Source organism: Panthera tigris, chromosome C2 (assembly GCF_018350195.1).
Source record: "Panthera tigris isolate Pti1 chromosome C2, P.tigris_Pti1_mat1.1, whole genome shotgun sequence".
In the NCBI taxonomy this organism is placed as follows: domain Eukaryota; kingdom Metazoa; phylum Chordata; class Mammalia; order Carnivora; family Felidae; genus Panthera; species Panthera tigris.
Window position 1 is genome coordinate 1,555,910 of NC_056668.1, and position 16,505 is coordinate 1,572,414.

Genomic DNA, 16,505 nt, shown 5'->3' on the forward strand with positions numbered 1-16,505 from the left:
ATGAGAAAGCTTATTTTAAAAAACTCTCAGCCAAGGAGGAAGGTGACCTGCTCACCTAGATAAAGGGTGTGCACAGAACGGCTACAGCAAATACCACACCTGGCGATGAAACACGAGCGTCTACACCGGGTGGAAGCCAGCGCAAGAGGGGCGCCTTGACCACCACTGCCGTGCGAGCAGTACATCTGAGGTGGCACCGGGAGCCCCAGCCAGTGCACGAGGGGAAAGTACAAAGATTAGACGGAAACAGCATCACCTGCACAACTTGATCCCCCACCTAGAAAACACGAGACACGATCGCAAGCTGTGCGCATAACCGGCATGCAAACCCAAGAGGCTCCCTGCACGGCAGCAATAAGCAATTAGAAACGTAACTGGAGAAACCACTCAGCACGTGGTAACCGTGGGCACAGGGCAGGCTGCTCGGGGAGCAGTAGGCTACCGGCTAGCCAGCGGGAGAAATGTCACACGTCACTTCCAACCATATAAAAGCAAATTTCACATAGGTTAATGAGCTAAGTGAGGAAAAGAGGCCAGAAGAAATGAAAGAGGAATGCTCCTGAGGCGGGGCAAGTGTGCTCAGACGGGACTCAAAGCCCAGGTCGTAAAGGAAATGTCCAATGCATTTTAACATATAAACATTTAAAATCGCTCTCTGGAAAAAAATAATAAACTCAAAAGACGTAGGAAAAGACCCAGGAAAAGACCTGTAGCCGCGTGAAATCCCCGATATGGGCCTCCGGTGTCCCCATCAGCCAGGGCCCCCGACCGCCTCCCGGGCACAGCGCCGCCTCCCACTGGAGCCAGGTGATCCCGACGCAACCCCCCTGCCCCTCTCCCCAGGAGTGGAAAGCACAGCTCCAGAATATGCTGCACCGCGGGCTCAAGGCCACCAGAATTCCAGTAAGATGGAAGGAGAGGGTTTCCCACTGGATACAACTCTGAATCCCCAATGGCAGCTCAGACGATGGGAGGACCGGGTGGGAGGACCAAGGAGGTGACCCCATCCTCACCCTGAGCGCCACAGGTGTCTCGTCATGTTTTGTTATGTGCTTTTTCACCTTCCTGTTTTGAAACTATAGGCTTACAGGAAAGCCGGAAACAGTAGAGAGTGCCCACCTGTCGTTCGCTCAGCCTCTCCTAACGTTTGCGTCTTACCGCATCACTGATAAATTACTAAGCTAGCAGATGATCCCGGCACAACACTATCAGCTCAATCACGAGCTGCATCTGAATTTCACCCGTTTTCCTACGAAGACCCCTCTGTGCCAGGAGCCCATCCACAACCCACGGTGCACTTCACCATCATGTCCCCCCAGACTCCTCTGAGCCTCCACCACCCCTCAAGCCTTCCTTGTCCTTTGGGACCCGGACGCTTGAAGAGCACAGGTCAGGTGTTCCTCTGGGGTCCACTACCTCCTCGTGAAAGTGCTGTGATTACGCATCTGTGGCAAGAACACTAGACACATGATGTGCCCGTGGGGCATCTGGGCTATATGATGGCGACCTGTCTTACCACAGGTGACGTTAACTTGGGTCACCTGGGTTAGCTGGTGTCTGCTGGCTTTCTCCACTCTAAAGTTACTATTTTTCCCTTTTTAATAAGTAAATAACTTGGGGAAGAGATAGAGCCCAGGCAAATATCCTGTTTCTCCTCAAACTCTCACCCACTAATCTCAGCCCCCATCCCTGAGTCTCACCTAAACTAATCGTTGCTGTACTGTCTTTTCTACGTCCTCACTCTTTCTACACTAATTAGAACCCTTCTGTCGGGAAGAGCTGCTCCTTCTCCCCCCGTTTATTTGCTTCTTGGTTCAATTATTTGTTTATATCAGTACAGAGTAGTGGGTATTTATTCTAGTCTATGGATTATAAACCGATCCTATATCATTTTATTTCCTCGCTCAGACTGACTAAACTCTGGCCATCTTTCCCGCTTGGGGTGGGCCCCCGTGCCCTCTCGACACACCCCACCCTTCCTGAGCACCTCCTTACTGTCTGCACGGCCAGGTGTCCTGGCTGCACCTGTTCCTTCCTATCGGAGGATGATATCTGGGCATACTCGCCATTGCTGGGGCCTGTCAGGGGACGGAGACCCAGGGCACGTGCGTGTAACCCTCATGCTCACATCCATCTCTGCGCGTCCCTGTACACACCTATCCCGATGTGCACACGTTAGAGACCGTGGGTTTACACTGCGACCTGGCTCTGGTCGCCCACCCAGACGGACGACCTGTTCGGTCCTGGGTGCACACAGAGTAGGTTCACCCTGCGAACCTCAACCCCATGACAAGCACGGTTCTGTACAGTCCTCAGCCTCACAGAATGCAGCCAAAATGCCGTCTTCCAAGATGAGGCTGCCACCTTTCTTCCCGTCCCTTTTCCTGTGGCTCCGTTGTCGTTTGTGGGGACACTGAGGTTTGCTTCTGTGTGTATTCCACTTTAGCGCCCCCCACCTCCTGGCTGAAGTTAATGTGCTTCATTTGGGCGTGTGTAAACAGCGCAGTGGCTCCCAGAGTCAGGCTGTAGCGAGCGGTGTGCTTGGAGGGGCACCGCGCCCCCACACCTGCAGCCGAGTCTACTCCCCTGTCCCTCCCAGCCCCTCCCACCCACCCCCGTGGAACCAGTCCAGCCCCTGGCTCCGGCTCGTCCGTCCCGTTCCCTTTGGCACGAACGCGCAGCCGCGCCCGTGTCTTCCCACGGCCCTTCTTCCTGGTGGACAGAGCACAGCACCCTCTGGCAGCGTGCCTCGCTCGCTCCCTGGGTCTTGGAAGTCACCTCGAATCAGTTCACAGAGGCCGTACCATCCTGCAGGTGGCACTTTGTGCCGTGGTCGACACACCTGCACGGATACGTAGGTCATTTCCATATGTGTTTCCATAGAGTTGGAGGTGCGCCCTCAAGCTAGACTCCTAGAAGGGAGAATGCTGGGGCGAAGCACCGGGCACACGGGGTTCCGCAGGCCGAATGGGGTGTTTTCGTGCCCAAGCACACAGCACTGATCTCCTCAGGCGGAGGAAATAAACAGTCAAATGAAGGGAAAGAGCTCATCTGCGGGGCCCGACACGGAGGGCTGTCAGCATAAGCCACCCTAGTAGCCGACGCTCCGCATCAGGACTGTGACATCTCACCCTGGAAGTAAAAGGTTCACGCGAGTCAAGAAGCTCAGCGCACGGAGACAGACGTGGTGAGCAAGCCACCCAAAATCTAGCGAATGGTCTTTACTAGCACTGTCCGTAACAGTGAAATGTTTTTATCTTAAACCCCATTTCAAAGCCCACACCCACGCGAGCACATATCCACACACAGCCGTGTTTGCTAATGTTCGGATCAGCTTTATTCACAGTAGTCGGAAAGTGCGAACACCCCTAACGCCCAGCCCCGGCCAAGGGACAGAAAGGATGTGCTGGATCCACGCAGGCAGGACCACCGAGCAAGTGACAGGAACAAAGTGTCGATCCATTCCACAACATGGGCGGACCCCAAAAGCCTTGTTAAGGGAAAGAAGCCTGACCCGAAAGACTACAGGTTGCAATGATTCCATTGAAGTGCAATGTCTAGAAAAGACAGATTTGTAGACACAGATCAGTGGCTGCCAAGGCCTGCGGCTGGAATGGGAATTCACACAAACACAGGAACATTCCGGGGTGACGGAAACTTTTTTAAACTGGACTCTGGTGGGACACCTGGGTGGCACAATCGGTTAAGCGTCCGACTCTTGGTCTGGGCTCAGCTTTGTGAGTTCAAGCCCTGCATCGGGCTCTGTTCTGACACTGCGGAACTTGCTTGGGATTCCGTCTCTCCCTCGCTGTCTCTGCCTCTCCCCGACTTGTGCGTGCGCACTCACGCTCTGTCTCCCTCTCTCTCAAAGAAAACTTGAAAAAAACTTAAAACCGGACTGTGGTAAAGGCTGCACAACTCAGACATTTGTGAAAGTCACTGAATTGTCTTGTCTACAGAGGGTACATCTCATGACAGCCGCTTATACACAAAAGAAAACAAACCCTCCTCACAGAGCTTCCCCCACCTGTTATTTCCCGAGCACGTCCCCTCAGAGCACTCAGAAAGGTGCACCCCCAGACAGCTGGGTCGCACGTGCGACGGCACCGCTTCTCCCAACGATCAGCGGGACTGGGAAACACAGGTCGGCTCTCCCACATCCTGGCTCCTCCACTCACAGCCGGGCTCTGTCCCAGGAACCCAGCGTACCCTGCACAGGGTGGTCCCGGCTCAAAAGTCTGGGAACTAAAGGGAAGAAAACTCCCTTTCCTACGGCAAGGGCTTGCGGTGAGAAACACCTAAGTTCATCAAACCCCCCTCTCCCTGCCCGGCCCTCCCCCCACACAGGGAGTTTAAGGGGAGCTGGGGGACACCGCACACGGCGCTCTCCGCTCCCTCCAGAATACTCTGCCGGTTTGCGCAACACCCGCTCTTTCTATGAAAATATCAGGCCGCTCGCAGTTTCGTCAGAGGGAGAAAATCAAAGAATAGAAAGCTTCATAGTAGAACGATCAACGATGTCACTCGTTCATGTGCATGTGGGTGAAAGCCCTCTACTGCGTGACACAAAAAACGTTAATGAGGGAAAACCCCCAGAGTAGGAGTGACAAGAAGTGAAGAGAGCGCGAGCTACATTCGGGTGACACTGCACCACGTACTCAGGACACGCAGCCAGCAGTCCTGAGAGGGCGTTCCCTCGCACCACTGCCGAAACCAGCCAAAAGGTGACGGGAGTGACTTTTCCATAGGTCTTCGGTGATGGGCAAATCTAGGTTGAACTCTCTGACCCCAAATTATCACTGCTCCGAATTCCTGTGATTCGTTCCCATGAATTGCACATCTTCCTGGATTAAGATTCTGCAGCCCCAACTCCCAAAGCGGCTTCCAGCTGACGCAGTTTACTGCATGTGCCGCGACAGCCCTGAAACTGTTAACCTAAAAAATGACTACACGAGGCCCTTGAAACATTTAGATAACTTTTCGGTGAAAGTAAAGTTTTACTGCATTGCCAACCACAAAAGAGGCGGCCCGCCCAAGAGCACCGTGCTATGACAGAAACATACCGTAAAAGCCAGCGCGGATCATGGATTCAAGAGTGACCTCTCTGTTGGACTATTATTTGGGGTAGATTCCTATTCTGAAAAAGAATCAAATTCGAAACAATCCAGACTAATAAACATACAGTTTCACGCGACTGATGTCACGCATCGCCAGGACAGAGCAGACGTAACCCCTCAAATCGCTGCTCTGTAGACGGTGGCCTGAGCACGTAGGTCCCTCTTCAGATCGAGCCCAGGTCTAGACCACGTGAAGCATCTGAGTGAAGTCTCACCGTTGTCCGTCAGTCTTCGGATAGTGAGCGCTTCACACAGGACCCTACTCCCCGTCTCTACCTGGGGACGCCCCCTGAGTGAGCCCCCCTTCCTAAGGCAGAAGCCCTGCCCTCACACAGCCCCGGCACACATCAGAGGCAGGTCGCACCGACCGACACAAAGGCTGGCCTCAAAAGAGAGAAAGCTGGCAAAGCAGGTGCCCGGCAGAACCAACTCCTCACAAGAGAAGAAACGGAGATGGAGGAGAGCCGGGTGCCAGGTGGGGGGGTGAGTGTGGGCAGAGGGGGCCCGCGGCCCCGCAGGAAACCTGCTCCTTGGCCTCACGCACAGGGCGGAGAGCTACCCGTGTCCTCGAGTAAATCCCTCTCCTCAGGAGAACCAAGCGCGCGAACACCCAGAGAACCAGAGAATTCACGCACGCCGAGCCGAAACAAGAAAAAGAAGTTGGGTCTGTGTGTGCGGCCTGCACAGAAAGGCACAGAATACGAGGCAAGCTCCAAACTTACCCCCAGCCTGACCAACAGATACGTTAACAAGCTCAGTTCCTAACTCTATGATGTCACGGCAGGGGGGCTGACTCAATACCGCCTCCCAGGGAATGATCTGTACGATAAGCTTTAGACTTAACGCACCTGAAAACAATCCTCGCTCAGTTTAGTTCCAGACAACCAACAGAGTCTAGTCCCCTAAGACTAAGAAAATGGAACAAGGGAATCCCCTGGAGCCAGAACCCATTCCTCCACCCCCGAGATGCTGCCTCCTGACCCCCCTCCTCCCGCACCTCACCTCTTTCAGCAGAGCTGCCTGGTCCAGAGCGGGGGGGGACAGGATACCCTGTGCCAGGCGCTAGCCTCTGGCGGACCGTAGCAGCCGCGAAGGGACGGGACATTGCCCACTTTCAACACAGGACTGCGCACAGGTTCTAGGATAAACATTTATTCAACAGCTCGCTGAATGGCCCCTGAAACCCTCAGAATTTATTATTTTACTCTTGCATACGAGAGTCTCCTAGAAATGGAACAAACCTTGGAAGTCACCAACGTGACCGCCCTTGTTTTCCGCTCCAGGAGCCTGCGGCAGGGTGGGAAGCAGATGGCCCAGCAAGTTCAGAGGCAGAGCCGGGACGAAATCCCCAGCTTCCTACACTCCGGGACACTCTCGCTTCCTCCTCCACCAAGCACCTTACAAGCCGCCTTCTCTCCAGGTTTTAAACCGGTTAAGCCTCCACCGCCGAGTCAGGTGTTTTTCATCATATTTGGCTGCTTTTCTGAAACCTCCCAGAATTACTCATATTCTCATTTCTGTCACAATGTCGCTATATCCGTTACGTCCCTGACGGTCATTACTTAAGAGAACGCTTTTCAGTTGTAGGGCTGCCCTCCGGGGTTCAAATGGCAGCAGCAGGACGCAGCTGCTCTCGTAGGTTGAGGGCTCCCTGTTCGCAACAGACTAATTTACTCTACCGTACTTCATGGTTTTAGAACAATTTTGAATGTTTTGTAAATGTTTCTATTCTACGAAGAAAAGCACAAAAATCTGGAGATAACACAGACATACGGGGCATAAATAGATGACTGATTCACCGAGTACAACAGGAGCATGGGAGGGGCAGTGCGGGAGGCAGGCAAACAGCTTCGATCGGCTCGCCACTTCCTACCTGCGCAGAAAGTAAGAACACGTTAGTCATTTGTCCACAGACACTGACGACTGCCTCCTCTCTGCCATGCACCGTTCTGAGCCCTCAGGAGGGAGACAGAGCAAGACCCCCGCCTTCCGGAGGCTTCTGCTCAGAGGGCAGCCTGATGGGAGGGAGGAGGAGTGGATACGGAGGGACAGCAGGGCACAGTGGGTGAGAGGTGAGGGTGCAGAGGGGTGAAGCCCAGACCCCACAGCCAGAGGGGTGACCAGAGGGGACAGCGGGCCCCTGGGGGGACTGAGATGGGGGAACTTGCAGGGCTCCGAGCAGGAGAGTGATGGACCCGTCCTCCCCACTTAGGGCTCTGCTTTGGCTGACGGTCAGGAACAGGTGGAAGGAGGCCCGGGGCAGGAGCGTGCGGAGCAGAGGGTGAGGACAGTTCCACAGGAGGGGAGCCCCCTCAGAGCATCACGAGCAGCGGGCTGGATCAAGCTCGCTCCGACATGCCTGACACACGGGAGAGCTTCATATGCGTTAGCCAACACCACCCGGCTCTCCCAGAACTTACCGAGCCCCTTACATCAGTTCGTCTGAAACACAGAGGTGACCCACGCTCAAGGGAACACTCGTGAGGAATAACTAGGTACCCGGGACTCTCAGCTCCGGACAGTTCCGTGTCACGGCAGCTTCCACACGTGCACCTGTCTGTGTTTTACAAACAACATGGTACGCAGGCTCCTGATCACACGGAAGGATATTAACATTCTGCACGTCGCACACCAAGGGATGAGCAAACTGCAGATTCGAAGAGAACCCGCTGTGAGATGACGCCCGTAAGTGAAGACCCTTCACCTCGGGTCCTTCTGCCACCGAGCATCATGGCAAGCCAGGGAGCTCCAAGGGCACTTCTTAATCCCTCCGGTCTCCTCATCTCCTGGACTCGACCCACCGCCAGACCCTGCTGACTCCCGCTCACCCTGGCACCCCGGCACCCCACCACCCCTCCCCCCAAAGCCTTCCCGCCATCTGGAAGGGTGCAGAGCCGGGCCCTGCACGCCTCAACCTTGCCTCCACCACGCCCCCCCATCAACGGCTGGACGGGGGCTACTGCCCACCCCCCAGCTGCTCCAATAAGCAGGGTTCGGGCAGGGAATGCCCTCGGCCCCTCTCTGGGCAGGAAGAAGAGCTCATCTCTCTTCCGGGCCTCAGCGCGGCACCCCTCCCGAGAGAGGCCCCTGTGCAGAGCGACGCCTCAAGAAGGCACAGCCCCGGGACGCCATCTGCCGCAGCCCTCGTGCCTTTGGTCACCGCACAGACAAAGCAGCTTCGAGGATGCCCCGGTGCCCGGTTTAGCCTCCAGCTGGAACACTGGCCCAAGGAGGCAGAGGCCTTCTCCTCCAGAGTGTGTCCTTCCACGATGACTCACACAGAACCTGTCACTGCGGGCAAGGGTGCCAGGGCAGTGGAAATCAGTTTTCCCCTTTCCCCGGCACAGACGATGGGCACACAGGGAGTCGGGGGGGCTTCTATACACTTCATCCCCTTGGCTGAACTACAGAGAACATTGACATTTCAAAACTCCACACCTAAAAAAAAAAATCAGATAACCACAAACAACAAAAACCAACACGCAAGGAAGAGATTTTACCATTTTAACAGGTAACTTTTCTTTACATTTTTATTTACTTTTGAGAGAGAGAGGAAGCAGGGGAGGGGCAGAGAGAGGGAGACACAGAATCCAAAGCAGGCTCCAGACTGTGCGCTGTCAGCACAGAGCCCGACGTGGGGCTCGAACCCACGAACCATGAGATCATGACCCGACCTGAGTCGAAGTCAGACGCTCAACCGACTGAGCCCCCCAGGCGCCCCTTGAACAGGTAACTTTCAGCGAATGCAGCCGCCCTGATGACGTTTCAGCATAACTGGGCCCAAGCAACACCTGTCCGCCTCAGGAGGTGGGGGCTCTCCTGGACGCAACACCACCATCCTTCTAGATACTGTAAGACAAATGAAGCACAAAACAGCAGGCGAATCTTGCTGGTCCTCTGCTGTGGTACCAAGTTTGGTGACTAAAGGTGCCAACTTCTAGTTAAGTTAATGACACTTTTAGAGATAAGTGAATTGTAGGGGCACTCGGGTGGCTCTGTCGGTTAAGCGTCCAACTTCAGCTCAGGTCACGATCTCACAGTTTGTGGGTTCGAGCCCCACGTCGGGCTCTGTGCTGACAGCTCGGAGCCTGGAGCCTGCTTGGGATTCTGTCCCCCTCTCTCTCTGCCCCTCCCCGGCTCACGCACTTGTGCGCTCTCTCTTTCTCTCTCTCTCTCTCTCAAAAACTAAACATTAAAAAAATTTATAAGTGAATTGTTTTAATAAAGAAAAATGCCATTTCCACATATATCTTTCTGTAAGGATGCCCCAAGGCATGTTTAAACACCGTAAGCTAATAAGAAACTGATCCTAAGTCCTAGGGCACGATTCCCCAGTTTCTTGGACTGAGCACAAAATTATCTTTTATTTTATGCCCTCCTTTCAAAAGGGCAGCATGTCTCTGAGAAATATTTTTGAAGTGAGTCAGTTCCCACGTGCAGAGGTCCTGTTCCTTCAACAACCCCTCTCACCTTCTCAAGGACTTGCCTCTTGCAATTACCCTTTTTCCAACATATTATAAATTTGTCCTTCTCTACTGGATTGCCCCTTAGCCCATAAACGCACCGTAATCGTTTCCATTTAAAAACCCAAATTACATAACTCCCTCAAGCCCATGGCCCCTCCAGCTTCTGCCAACAATTCCGCCCTGTTTTAACAAAGCTCCCCTAGAGAGTCCTCTACCTGTGACATCCTCTGTGACACCCCCTCACAGTCTCCTCGGCCATCATAAGGCTCACTCAGGAAGCCCTGGACTCCAGGCCAGCAGACCCTCCTGGTTTCCTCCTTCAACAGACCCCTTTAAGATGGGTATTGCTAGACCCTCCCCCTCCTCCACTCCTCCCTTTCCCCTCCTCCACTCCTCCCCCTCTCCTCCTCCTCTTCCCCCCCCCCTCCTCCTCTTCCCTCTCCCCTCCTCCTCCCCCCCCTCCTCCTTCTGGGCCCCCTCCTCCTCCTCCTCCTGGGCCCCTTCCCCCTCCTCTCCCCTCCCCTCCTCCCTCTCCTCCCCCTCTCCCCTTCTCTTCCTCCCCCCCTCCCCTCCTCCTCCCCCATCTCCCTCACCTCCTCCCCCTCCCCCTCCTCCTGTGCACCCCTTGCCAGAAGCCCCCAGGCTTCATCCCTACCCTTCTGCTCATCTGTATCTATATCCACTGCAAAGCCCATGGTTTCAAATACCAGCAACAGGCAAATGACTCCCAAATTCACATATTTGACCCCAATCTCTTCTTGAGCCAAACTTTGAATTTCCACTAGTATCCAAACATCTCCACTCGGATGACTGCTTATAAAAACAAGTGAGGTACTATTTTCGGCACTTTACATTGGCTCAGTTTGTAGGCCCAACAACCAGAGGATCGAGGCTGCCACTGTTCTCCCTAATTCACGGATGAGAACGCCAAGACAGAGAAAGATTAAACAGCTCGCTCAAGATCACGCTTCTGAAACGTGACGGAACAGAGATCCATCCCGCCTGCTCACGGCCCAGTCTGCGGGTGTAACTGCTGAGGAACGGTCTCCCGCAGAGTCCGAGGCCTCACGGGGCCAGTCCCCAGCTCCCGATGCCAGCCTCAGACTTCTCTATCCCAAGGCCAGCGCCAGCCAACCGCTCAGGCCAACAACCTTGGGATCATTCCGGATGTTCCATCTCACGGCAAGTCTACTGGCAATCCTGACGGGCCTGCCTACAAAACACGCTACGGTTCATCAGCTCTAGGTGTGCACTTTCCCCCTCTGAACAACTGGGAAATCGGAGGTGTCCCACAATGCTGTCAGCCGGGCAGGAGGGGAGTGTAGTGACTCTTGCCCGGGCACACTCAAACTCAGCTGTTACTCTCGGAGGCAAGACAGGAGACAGGACAACACAGCCCGCCGACAGGTCAGTCAACAAACCATTTAAGGACCAGAAACCTCTCCTTACTACCTGCCAGTAAGATCAAAAAAGCATCTAAACTCACAGACCAGGTCTCAGCCGCTTGGAAGACACCCCAGAGGGAGGCGCCTGGGGGGCTCAGTCGGTTGAGCGTCCGACTTCGGCTCAGGTCATGATCTTGTGGTTCGTGAGTACAAGCCCCGTGTCGGGCTCTGTGCTGACAGCTCAGGGCCTGGAGCCTGCTTCAGATTCTGTGTCTCCCTCTCTCTGCCCCTCCCCCGCTCACATTCTGTGTGTGTGTGTGTGTGTGTGTGTGTGTGTGTGTCTAAATTTAACTAAACATTTTTAAAAAAGGGAAAAAAAGGAAGACACCCCAGAGACAGCAGTGGTGAGGTCTTAAGGAATGCCAGCACAGGGAACAACGTGGAAGGCAGCATGACATCACATCGATGCTTGGTCGAAGGATGACCGGGAAGAATCAGATTCTAAACGGAAAGAAATTTTAGAATTACTTATTTTATTTTACTTCACTTCTATTTGCCTTTTCGATGAAAGCACCACAGTCTGATTTTAAAAGTCTTCGCTTAAAGTCCAAGAGCACTGGCGATGAGCATAAGTGAGGCCCAGGCGATATGAAAGGACTGCGTCACAGGGTAACTGGCAACATTTGCCCGCTAAGAGTACAAGCCTGAAATACAGCCTGCCAGATCTGAGCTCACCACCTGTGCCCTGGCCCATCGTGGTCCCCCCACGCTCCTGCCAGCACCCCCTGGCGGTGGCAGGGGAGGCGAGAAGGGCCCGTGCAGTCACAGGGCTCAGCGCAGTCCTGCCTTTGCCACTGACGTGTGCCCTCGCTGGGCCCCGTCTTCCCCACAAGTAACATGGAAAACTAACGTGCCTACCTCTTGGACTAATGCAAAGCCAGCTAATACACAGAAGGTGCTTTAATCCCCTGGCACGTCACAAGGACCTAATAAACATTATTAGCTGCATGAGAGCCAGAGTGCTTCTTTTATTTTTTTAAGTCTATTTATTTTGAGAGAGAGAGACAGAGAGAGAAACGAGCAGGAAATGGGCAGAGAGAGAGGGAGAGAATCCCAAGCAGGCTCCGTGCTGTCAAGGCACAGCAGCTGGGGCAGGAGCGGGGCGGGGGGGTGGGGGATCCTCAAACCCACGAACTGTGAGACCACGACCTGGGCCAAGATCAAGAGTCAGATGCTTAGCTGCTTAACCGATTGAGCCATCCGGGTGCTCCCAGAGAGATTCTTTTAAAGATAGGTCATGACATCCCCTCCTTCAAAACTCTCTAAAGTCAACTAGGAAACAAAAAGGAAAGAAGGAAGGGAGGGAGGGAAGAAGGCTTCGCATCACAGGGTGATTACAATCTAAATTCCTCGCCACAGCTCCAGACCTCCTGCCTCCCTCCTCCTCACCGGCCTCCCACGATTCCAAACCCAAACCCAGGACGAGGACGTTCCTCCGGAGCTCCCAGCTGCCTGGTAGTGCCCAGCTCCCTCCGTCCCCTGCGCCCTCTCAGGCCCCCGCCCACCCTCGATCTCATTTTGTTTGCCCTTCCTGGCACGGAGGCCTTTAGCTGGGGCGCGCTGCCCCATCATGTGAATGTCATGAAGGCAAGAGCTACCCTTTACTGTGCTCACACCCAAGTCTCCAGTGCCCAGAAGAGAATCCAGCACACGGTGAACACCTGTGGGCGACCACATGTGAGAAACAAAACCGGCCTAAAGGCAAGCAGAATTTCTCTGCACCTGCAGTGAAAACACCAGGTACCTTCAAGCCACTTCCACACACACTCAACCCCTCTCCATTTTAATCCATCACAAAGACGCTACACCGAACACCAAAGTCATGTTTTCTTTGTGCGCTCCTAGAACAGCAGCCAGGAATACTGATCACATCACGTTTTTAAACGTGATAATATGACACTCGTGGTCTACGCCCAACAGCCATCAGGCTATGCGGCAAGGTTATGTGAAGACCTCTCTCGGCTGCTGCATATTCCCTGTCCGCACCCCAAATAAAACTTAAAAACTCATTCAAGGAATAAAGACATTTTAATTATTTAAATACGCAATTTTGGGGTTTTTTAATTTTTATTTTTTTAAGTAAGCTCTATGCCCAACACGGACGGGGCTTGAACTCACGGCCCTGAGATCAAGACTCAGCATGCTTTACTGACTGAGCCAGCCAGGTGCCCCCCAACGTACAATTTTTAAAGGAAATTCTCACTATAAAGCTTTTCTACCACACACGTTACGAATGTATTTTTAAAGGGTTTTTTTTTTTTTAACACCACCATTTCCATCACACAAATTATAAATTTGGAAACTCATATTTTAGAAAATTGACACACACACACACAAAAAAATCAAGGGTTTTTTTTAATAATTTTTTTTATTTTTAAAGTATTTATTTATTTATTTATTTATTTTGAGAGAAAGAGAAAAAACGTGAGCATGGAGGGGCAGACAGTGAGAGAATGAGAGAGAATCCCAAGCAGGCTCTGTGCTGTCAGTGTGGAGCCTCACGTGGGGCTTGATCTCACAAACGGTGAGATCGTGACCTGAGCCAAATCAAGAGTCAGATGTCTAACCAACTGTGCCATCCAGGCGCCCCTAAGTTTTTAAATCAACTTGGAACTCTGTAAGTTGTTCAGTTTCACACTAAGATTGACACTTTTTTTTTTTTAATGTTTATTTCTTTTTGAGAGAGAGGGAGGGAGGAGTGAGGGAAGGGCAGAGAGAGGGGGAGACACAGAAATCGAAGCAGGCTCCAGGCTCTGAGCTGACAGCAGAGAGCCTAACACAGGGCTCAAACCCAGGAACGGTGAGATCATGACCTGAGCCGAAGTCGGACGCTTAACCGACTGAGCCACCCAGGTGCCCCAAGATTGACACTTTTTCTTAAACAAAAATTTTACAGGCTGGTAAGTGCACAGTCTCACCTATTAATCTTCAAAGTATTCTTTCTACCTCCTATTTAAATAAGAGTCCTTTATCCTAAGTATTTACATAGCTCATCACAGCATTCCAGGGAATAAAACTCCATTCTTAAATAAAACTTACGCCTAAGGGATTCTGATGGCTAATAAAAATGATTAGTAGGTTTTGCTTGCACCCACGTATAAAAAATATTCACTGCAGCACTGTTATAGCAAATATTTAACACTATATCAAAACACATATACAACTGTGTGTGTATCTTGACTGCTGCTGGGAGATACACAATCAATGGGTCACAGCAGGTGGAATGAATGGAATGAGGTTTAAATGTCGGTACTTTCTCAATGTACTTTGTGCAACCTTCCATTTTTAAATCCATATGCAAAAATTGCAATGCTATACATTTCAGAGTCTTATATTTTATTTTTAAAAATCCAGTGCTATAAAAGCGGTTACTAACACTGCCCGTGCTTGGACTTTTTGAACCCTGCCTGTCCTGTTCAGCGCTGTATTGCCCAGGCCTGTAACAGGGAGGGCCCAGCACACAACGAGCCACAGATTAAGTGTCTGTCCATCGAATTAAGTTTGCTTTATTCATTCAGCAGACAAATACAAGTTCAAAGAATTTTCTTATCCCAAAAATCTGAAAGCAACTGAAATGTTTTTAGGGCGTGTCAATTCACCAGGGCGCACCTTAACCTATGAACCAAGAAGTTGTTCTCCGGTGATGTTCTTGTTGAAGTCTCGTCTCTTTGCCTCCCAGCACTGACTTTATGAGCACACTGCACCTCGAGATACATGTGTCATCAATTTCTCAGAGCCGGACCAATTTTGTTTTCACCACTGCCCCCTGCAGAAAGGCCTCCAACCATAGCTTCAAATTTTGTCCACGAGGTAGCTGAACACATTCAGTCCCAGGAACCCTGAGACATCTAACAGGGCGTTTACTCACCGACAAGACAAGCGTTCTTTCCCAAGCCCTGGTGAGTCCCCTGCCTCCACCCCCAGCAGGGCCCGGGAACGGCATCCGCACCCAGCTCGGCGCGTCTCACCGAATACTTCCCAAGCCCCTGTGTCGGGTGCCCACTCGGAGAGGACCCGCCCACTGGCGGAAGCACGCAGGGAAAGGCCCCTAATTCCCCGTCCAGGGTGGAGCACACAGCGCCTTCTCCCCTCCCCTCCCCTCCCCTCCCCTCCCCTCCGGGCAGCCCTCGGCAGGCAGAGGGTAGTCTCTGCCCCCAAGAAAAGACGGCAGCCAAAAACATTTCCTAGGGGCTGCTCTTGAGACAACCCGCTGTTTTAGAAAATGCAGCTCTGGTGGCACCTTTCAAAGGAGTAAAACACACCGGTGAATTTCAGAGAAAAGGAAAAGGACTACATAAACACTTCTATTCCCAAAGCTTACTGATCTATCGTCTTAATTAGGGCACTAAGAGTAAAGCAGCAAGTCTGATGATCCAGCCGCTTTCTTTATACTTAAGAACGGAACGCTAACCATTACGTTTTGTTTAATAAGGGGACAAAAACGTCCTTATCAGCAGTAACGACCAAAATCTGCTGGCTAAAAATATCAACTGCGAACCAAACACAAGAGTGCGGGACTCCGGCACATATGGGCACCGGAGCACCCTTCTCGGGACCCCAACACTTTCAGCGTCCACAGCCCAATGTGACACATTCCCTCGGACCGTCCACAGCCCGGTAATTTTCCTACTGCAGATCTGAACACGTCAGAATTCACCTCGGGCCCCCAGTCGCCCCAGATTGTTCCGGATCGCTCCAGACGCCCGGCACACGCCGCGGGAACTTGCCCGCCCCGGGCCGCCCGCGGCGCGCAGCTTCCCACGCGGACACGGCGCCCTCGGGAGGGGACGCGGGGCCATCGGGGGTGTAGCCCTCTCCCGGGGGGGCGCAGGCTCAGCCCAAGGGCGCACTCTGCCCTCCGCGCACGTAGAGCCTCTGCACGGACACGGTGCCCTCCAGAAGGGGACGCGGGGCGGTCCCGGGCGCAGCCATCCTCCCCCAGGTGAAGAGCGTCGGGGCGGACACGGCACTCCTGGGCACGGGAAGGGGCTGTCCCTGGCGCAGTTTCTCCCCCCCAGGGGCTCAGCTCCATTCCGGGGTGCAACGTCCCCTCCCAGGGACGCAGTCTCCCCTTCATCCCGGGGCGCCTCTTCATCCGGGGCGCAGTGTCCCCTCCACTGGGGCGCAGCTTTATCCCGGGGCGCAGCCTCCCCTTCATCCGGGGGCGCCGCCTCATCTGGGCGCAGTGTCCCCTCCACTGGGGCGCAACCTTATCCCGGGGCGCAGTCTCCCCTTCAACCCAGGGCGCAGCCTACTCTCCCCGGGGCGCAGCCTCTCTCCTCCCAGGAACGCAGTCCGCCGCCGCCCCCCCCCCAACACACACACATACACACACCGGCGGCAGCTTCATTCTGGGGGCGCCGCCACCCCTTCATCCTGGGGCGCAGCCCCCCCGCACGGACGCAGCTTCAACCCGGGGCGCAGCACCACCACCACCACGGGCGCATCTTCACCCCGGACACAGCCTCCCCTTCATC

General features: G+C 53.5%; 1 long non-coding RNA gene across 3 annotated transcripts; it reads right to left on the reverse strand.

Moving 5' to 3' along the window:
• Positions 1-3,323: 3,323 nt before the first annotated feature.
• LOC122241978 lies at positions 3,324-7,707 on the reverse strand. 3 transcript variants are annotated; one of them, XR_006222096.1, is made up of 5 exons: positions 7,538-7,707; positions 6,359-6,990; positions 6,120-6,255; positions 5,064-5,137; positions 3,324-3,557 (listed from the first exon to the last, which is right to left on the reverse strand). It is a non-coding gene; the product is annotated as an uncharacterized LOC122241978 (long non-coding RNA). The 3 variants fall into 3 exon arrangements; XR_006222097.1 differs by adding an exon at positions 4,028-4,210 and having other exon boundaries at positions 6,359-7,707; XR_006222095.1 differs by having other exon boundaries at positions 6,359-7,707.
• Positions 7,708-16,505: the final 8,798 nt, after the last annotated feature.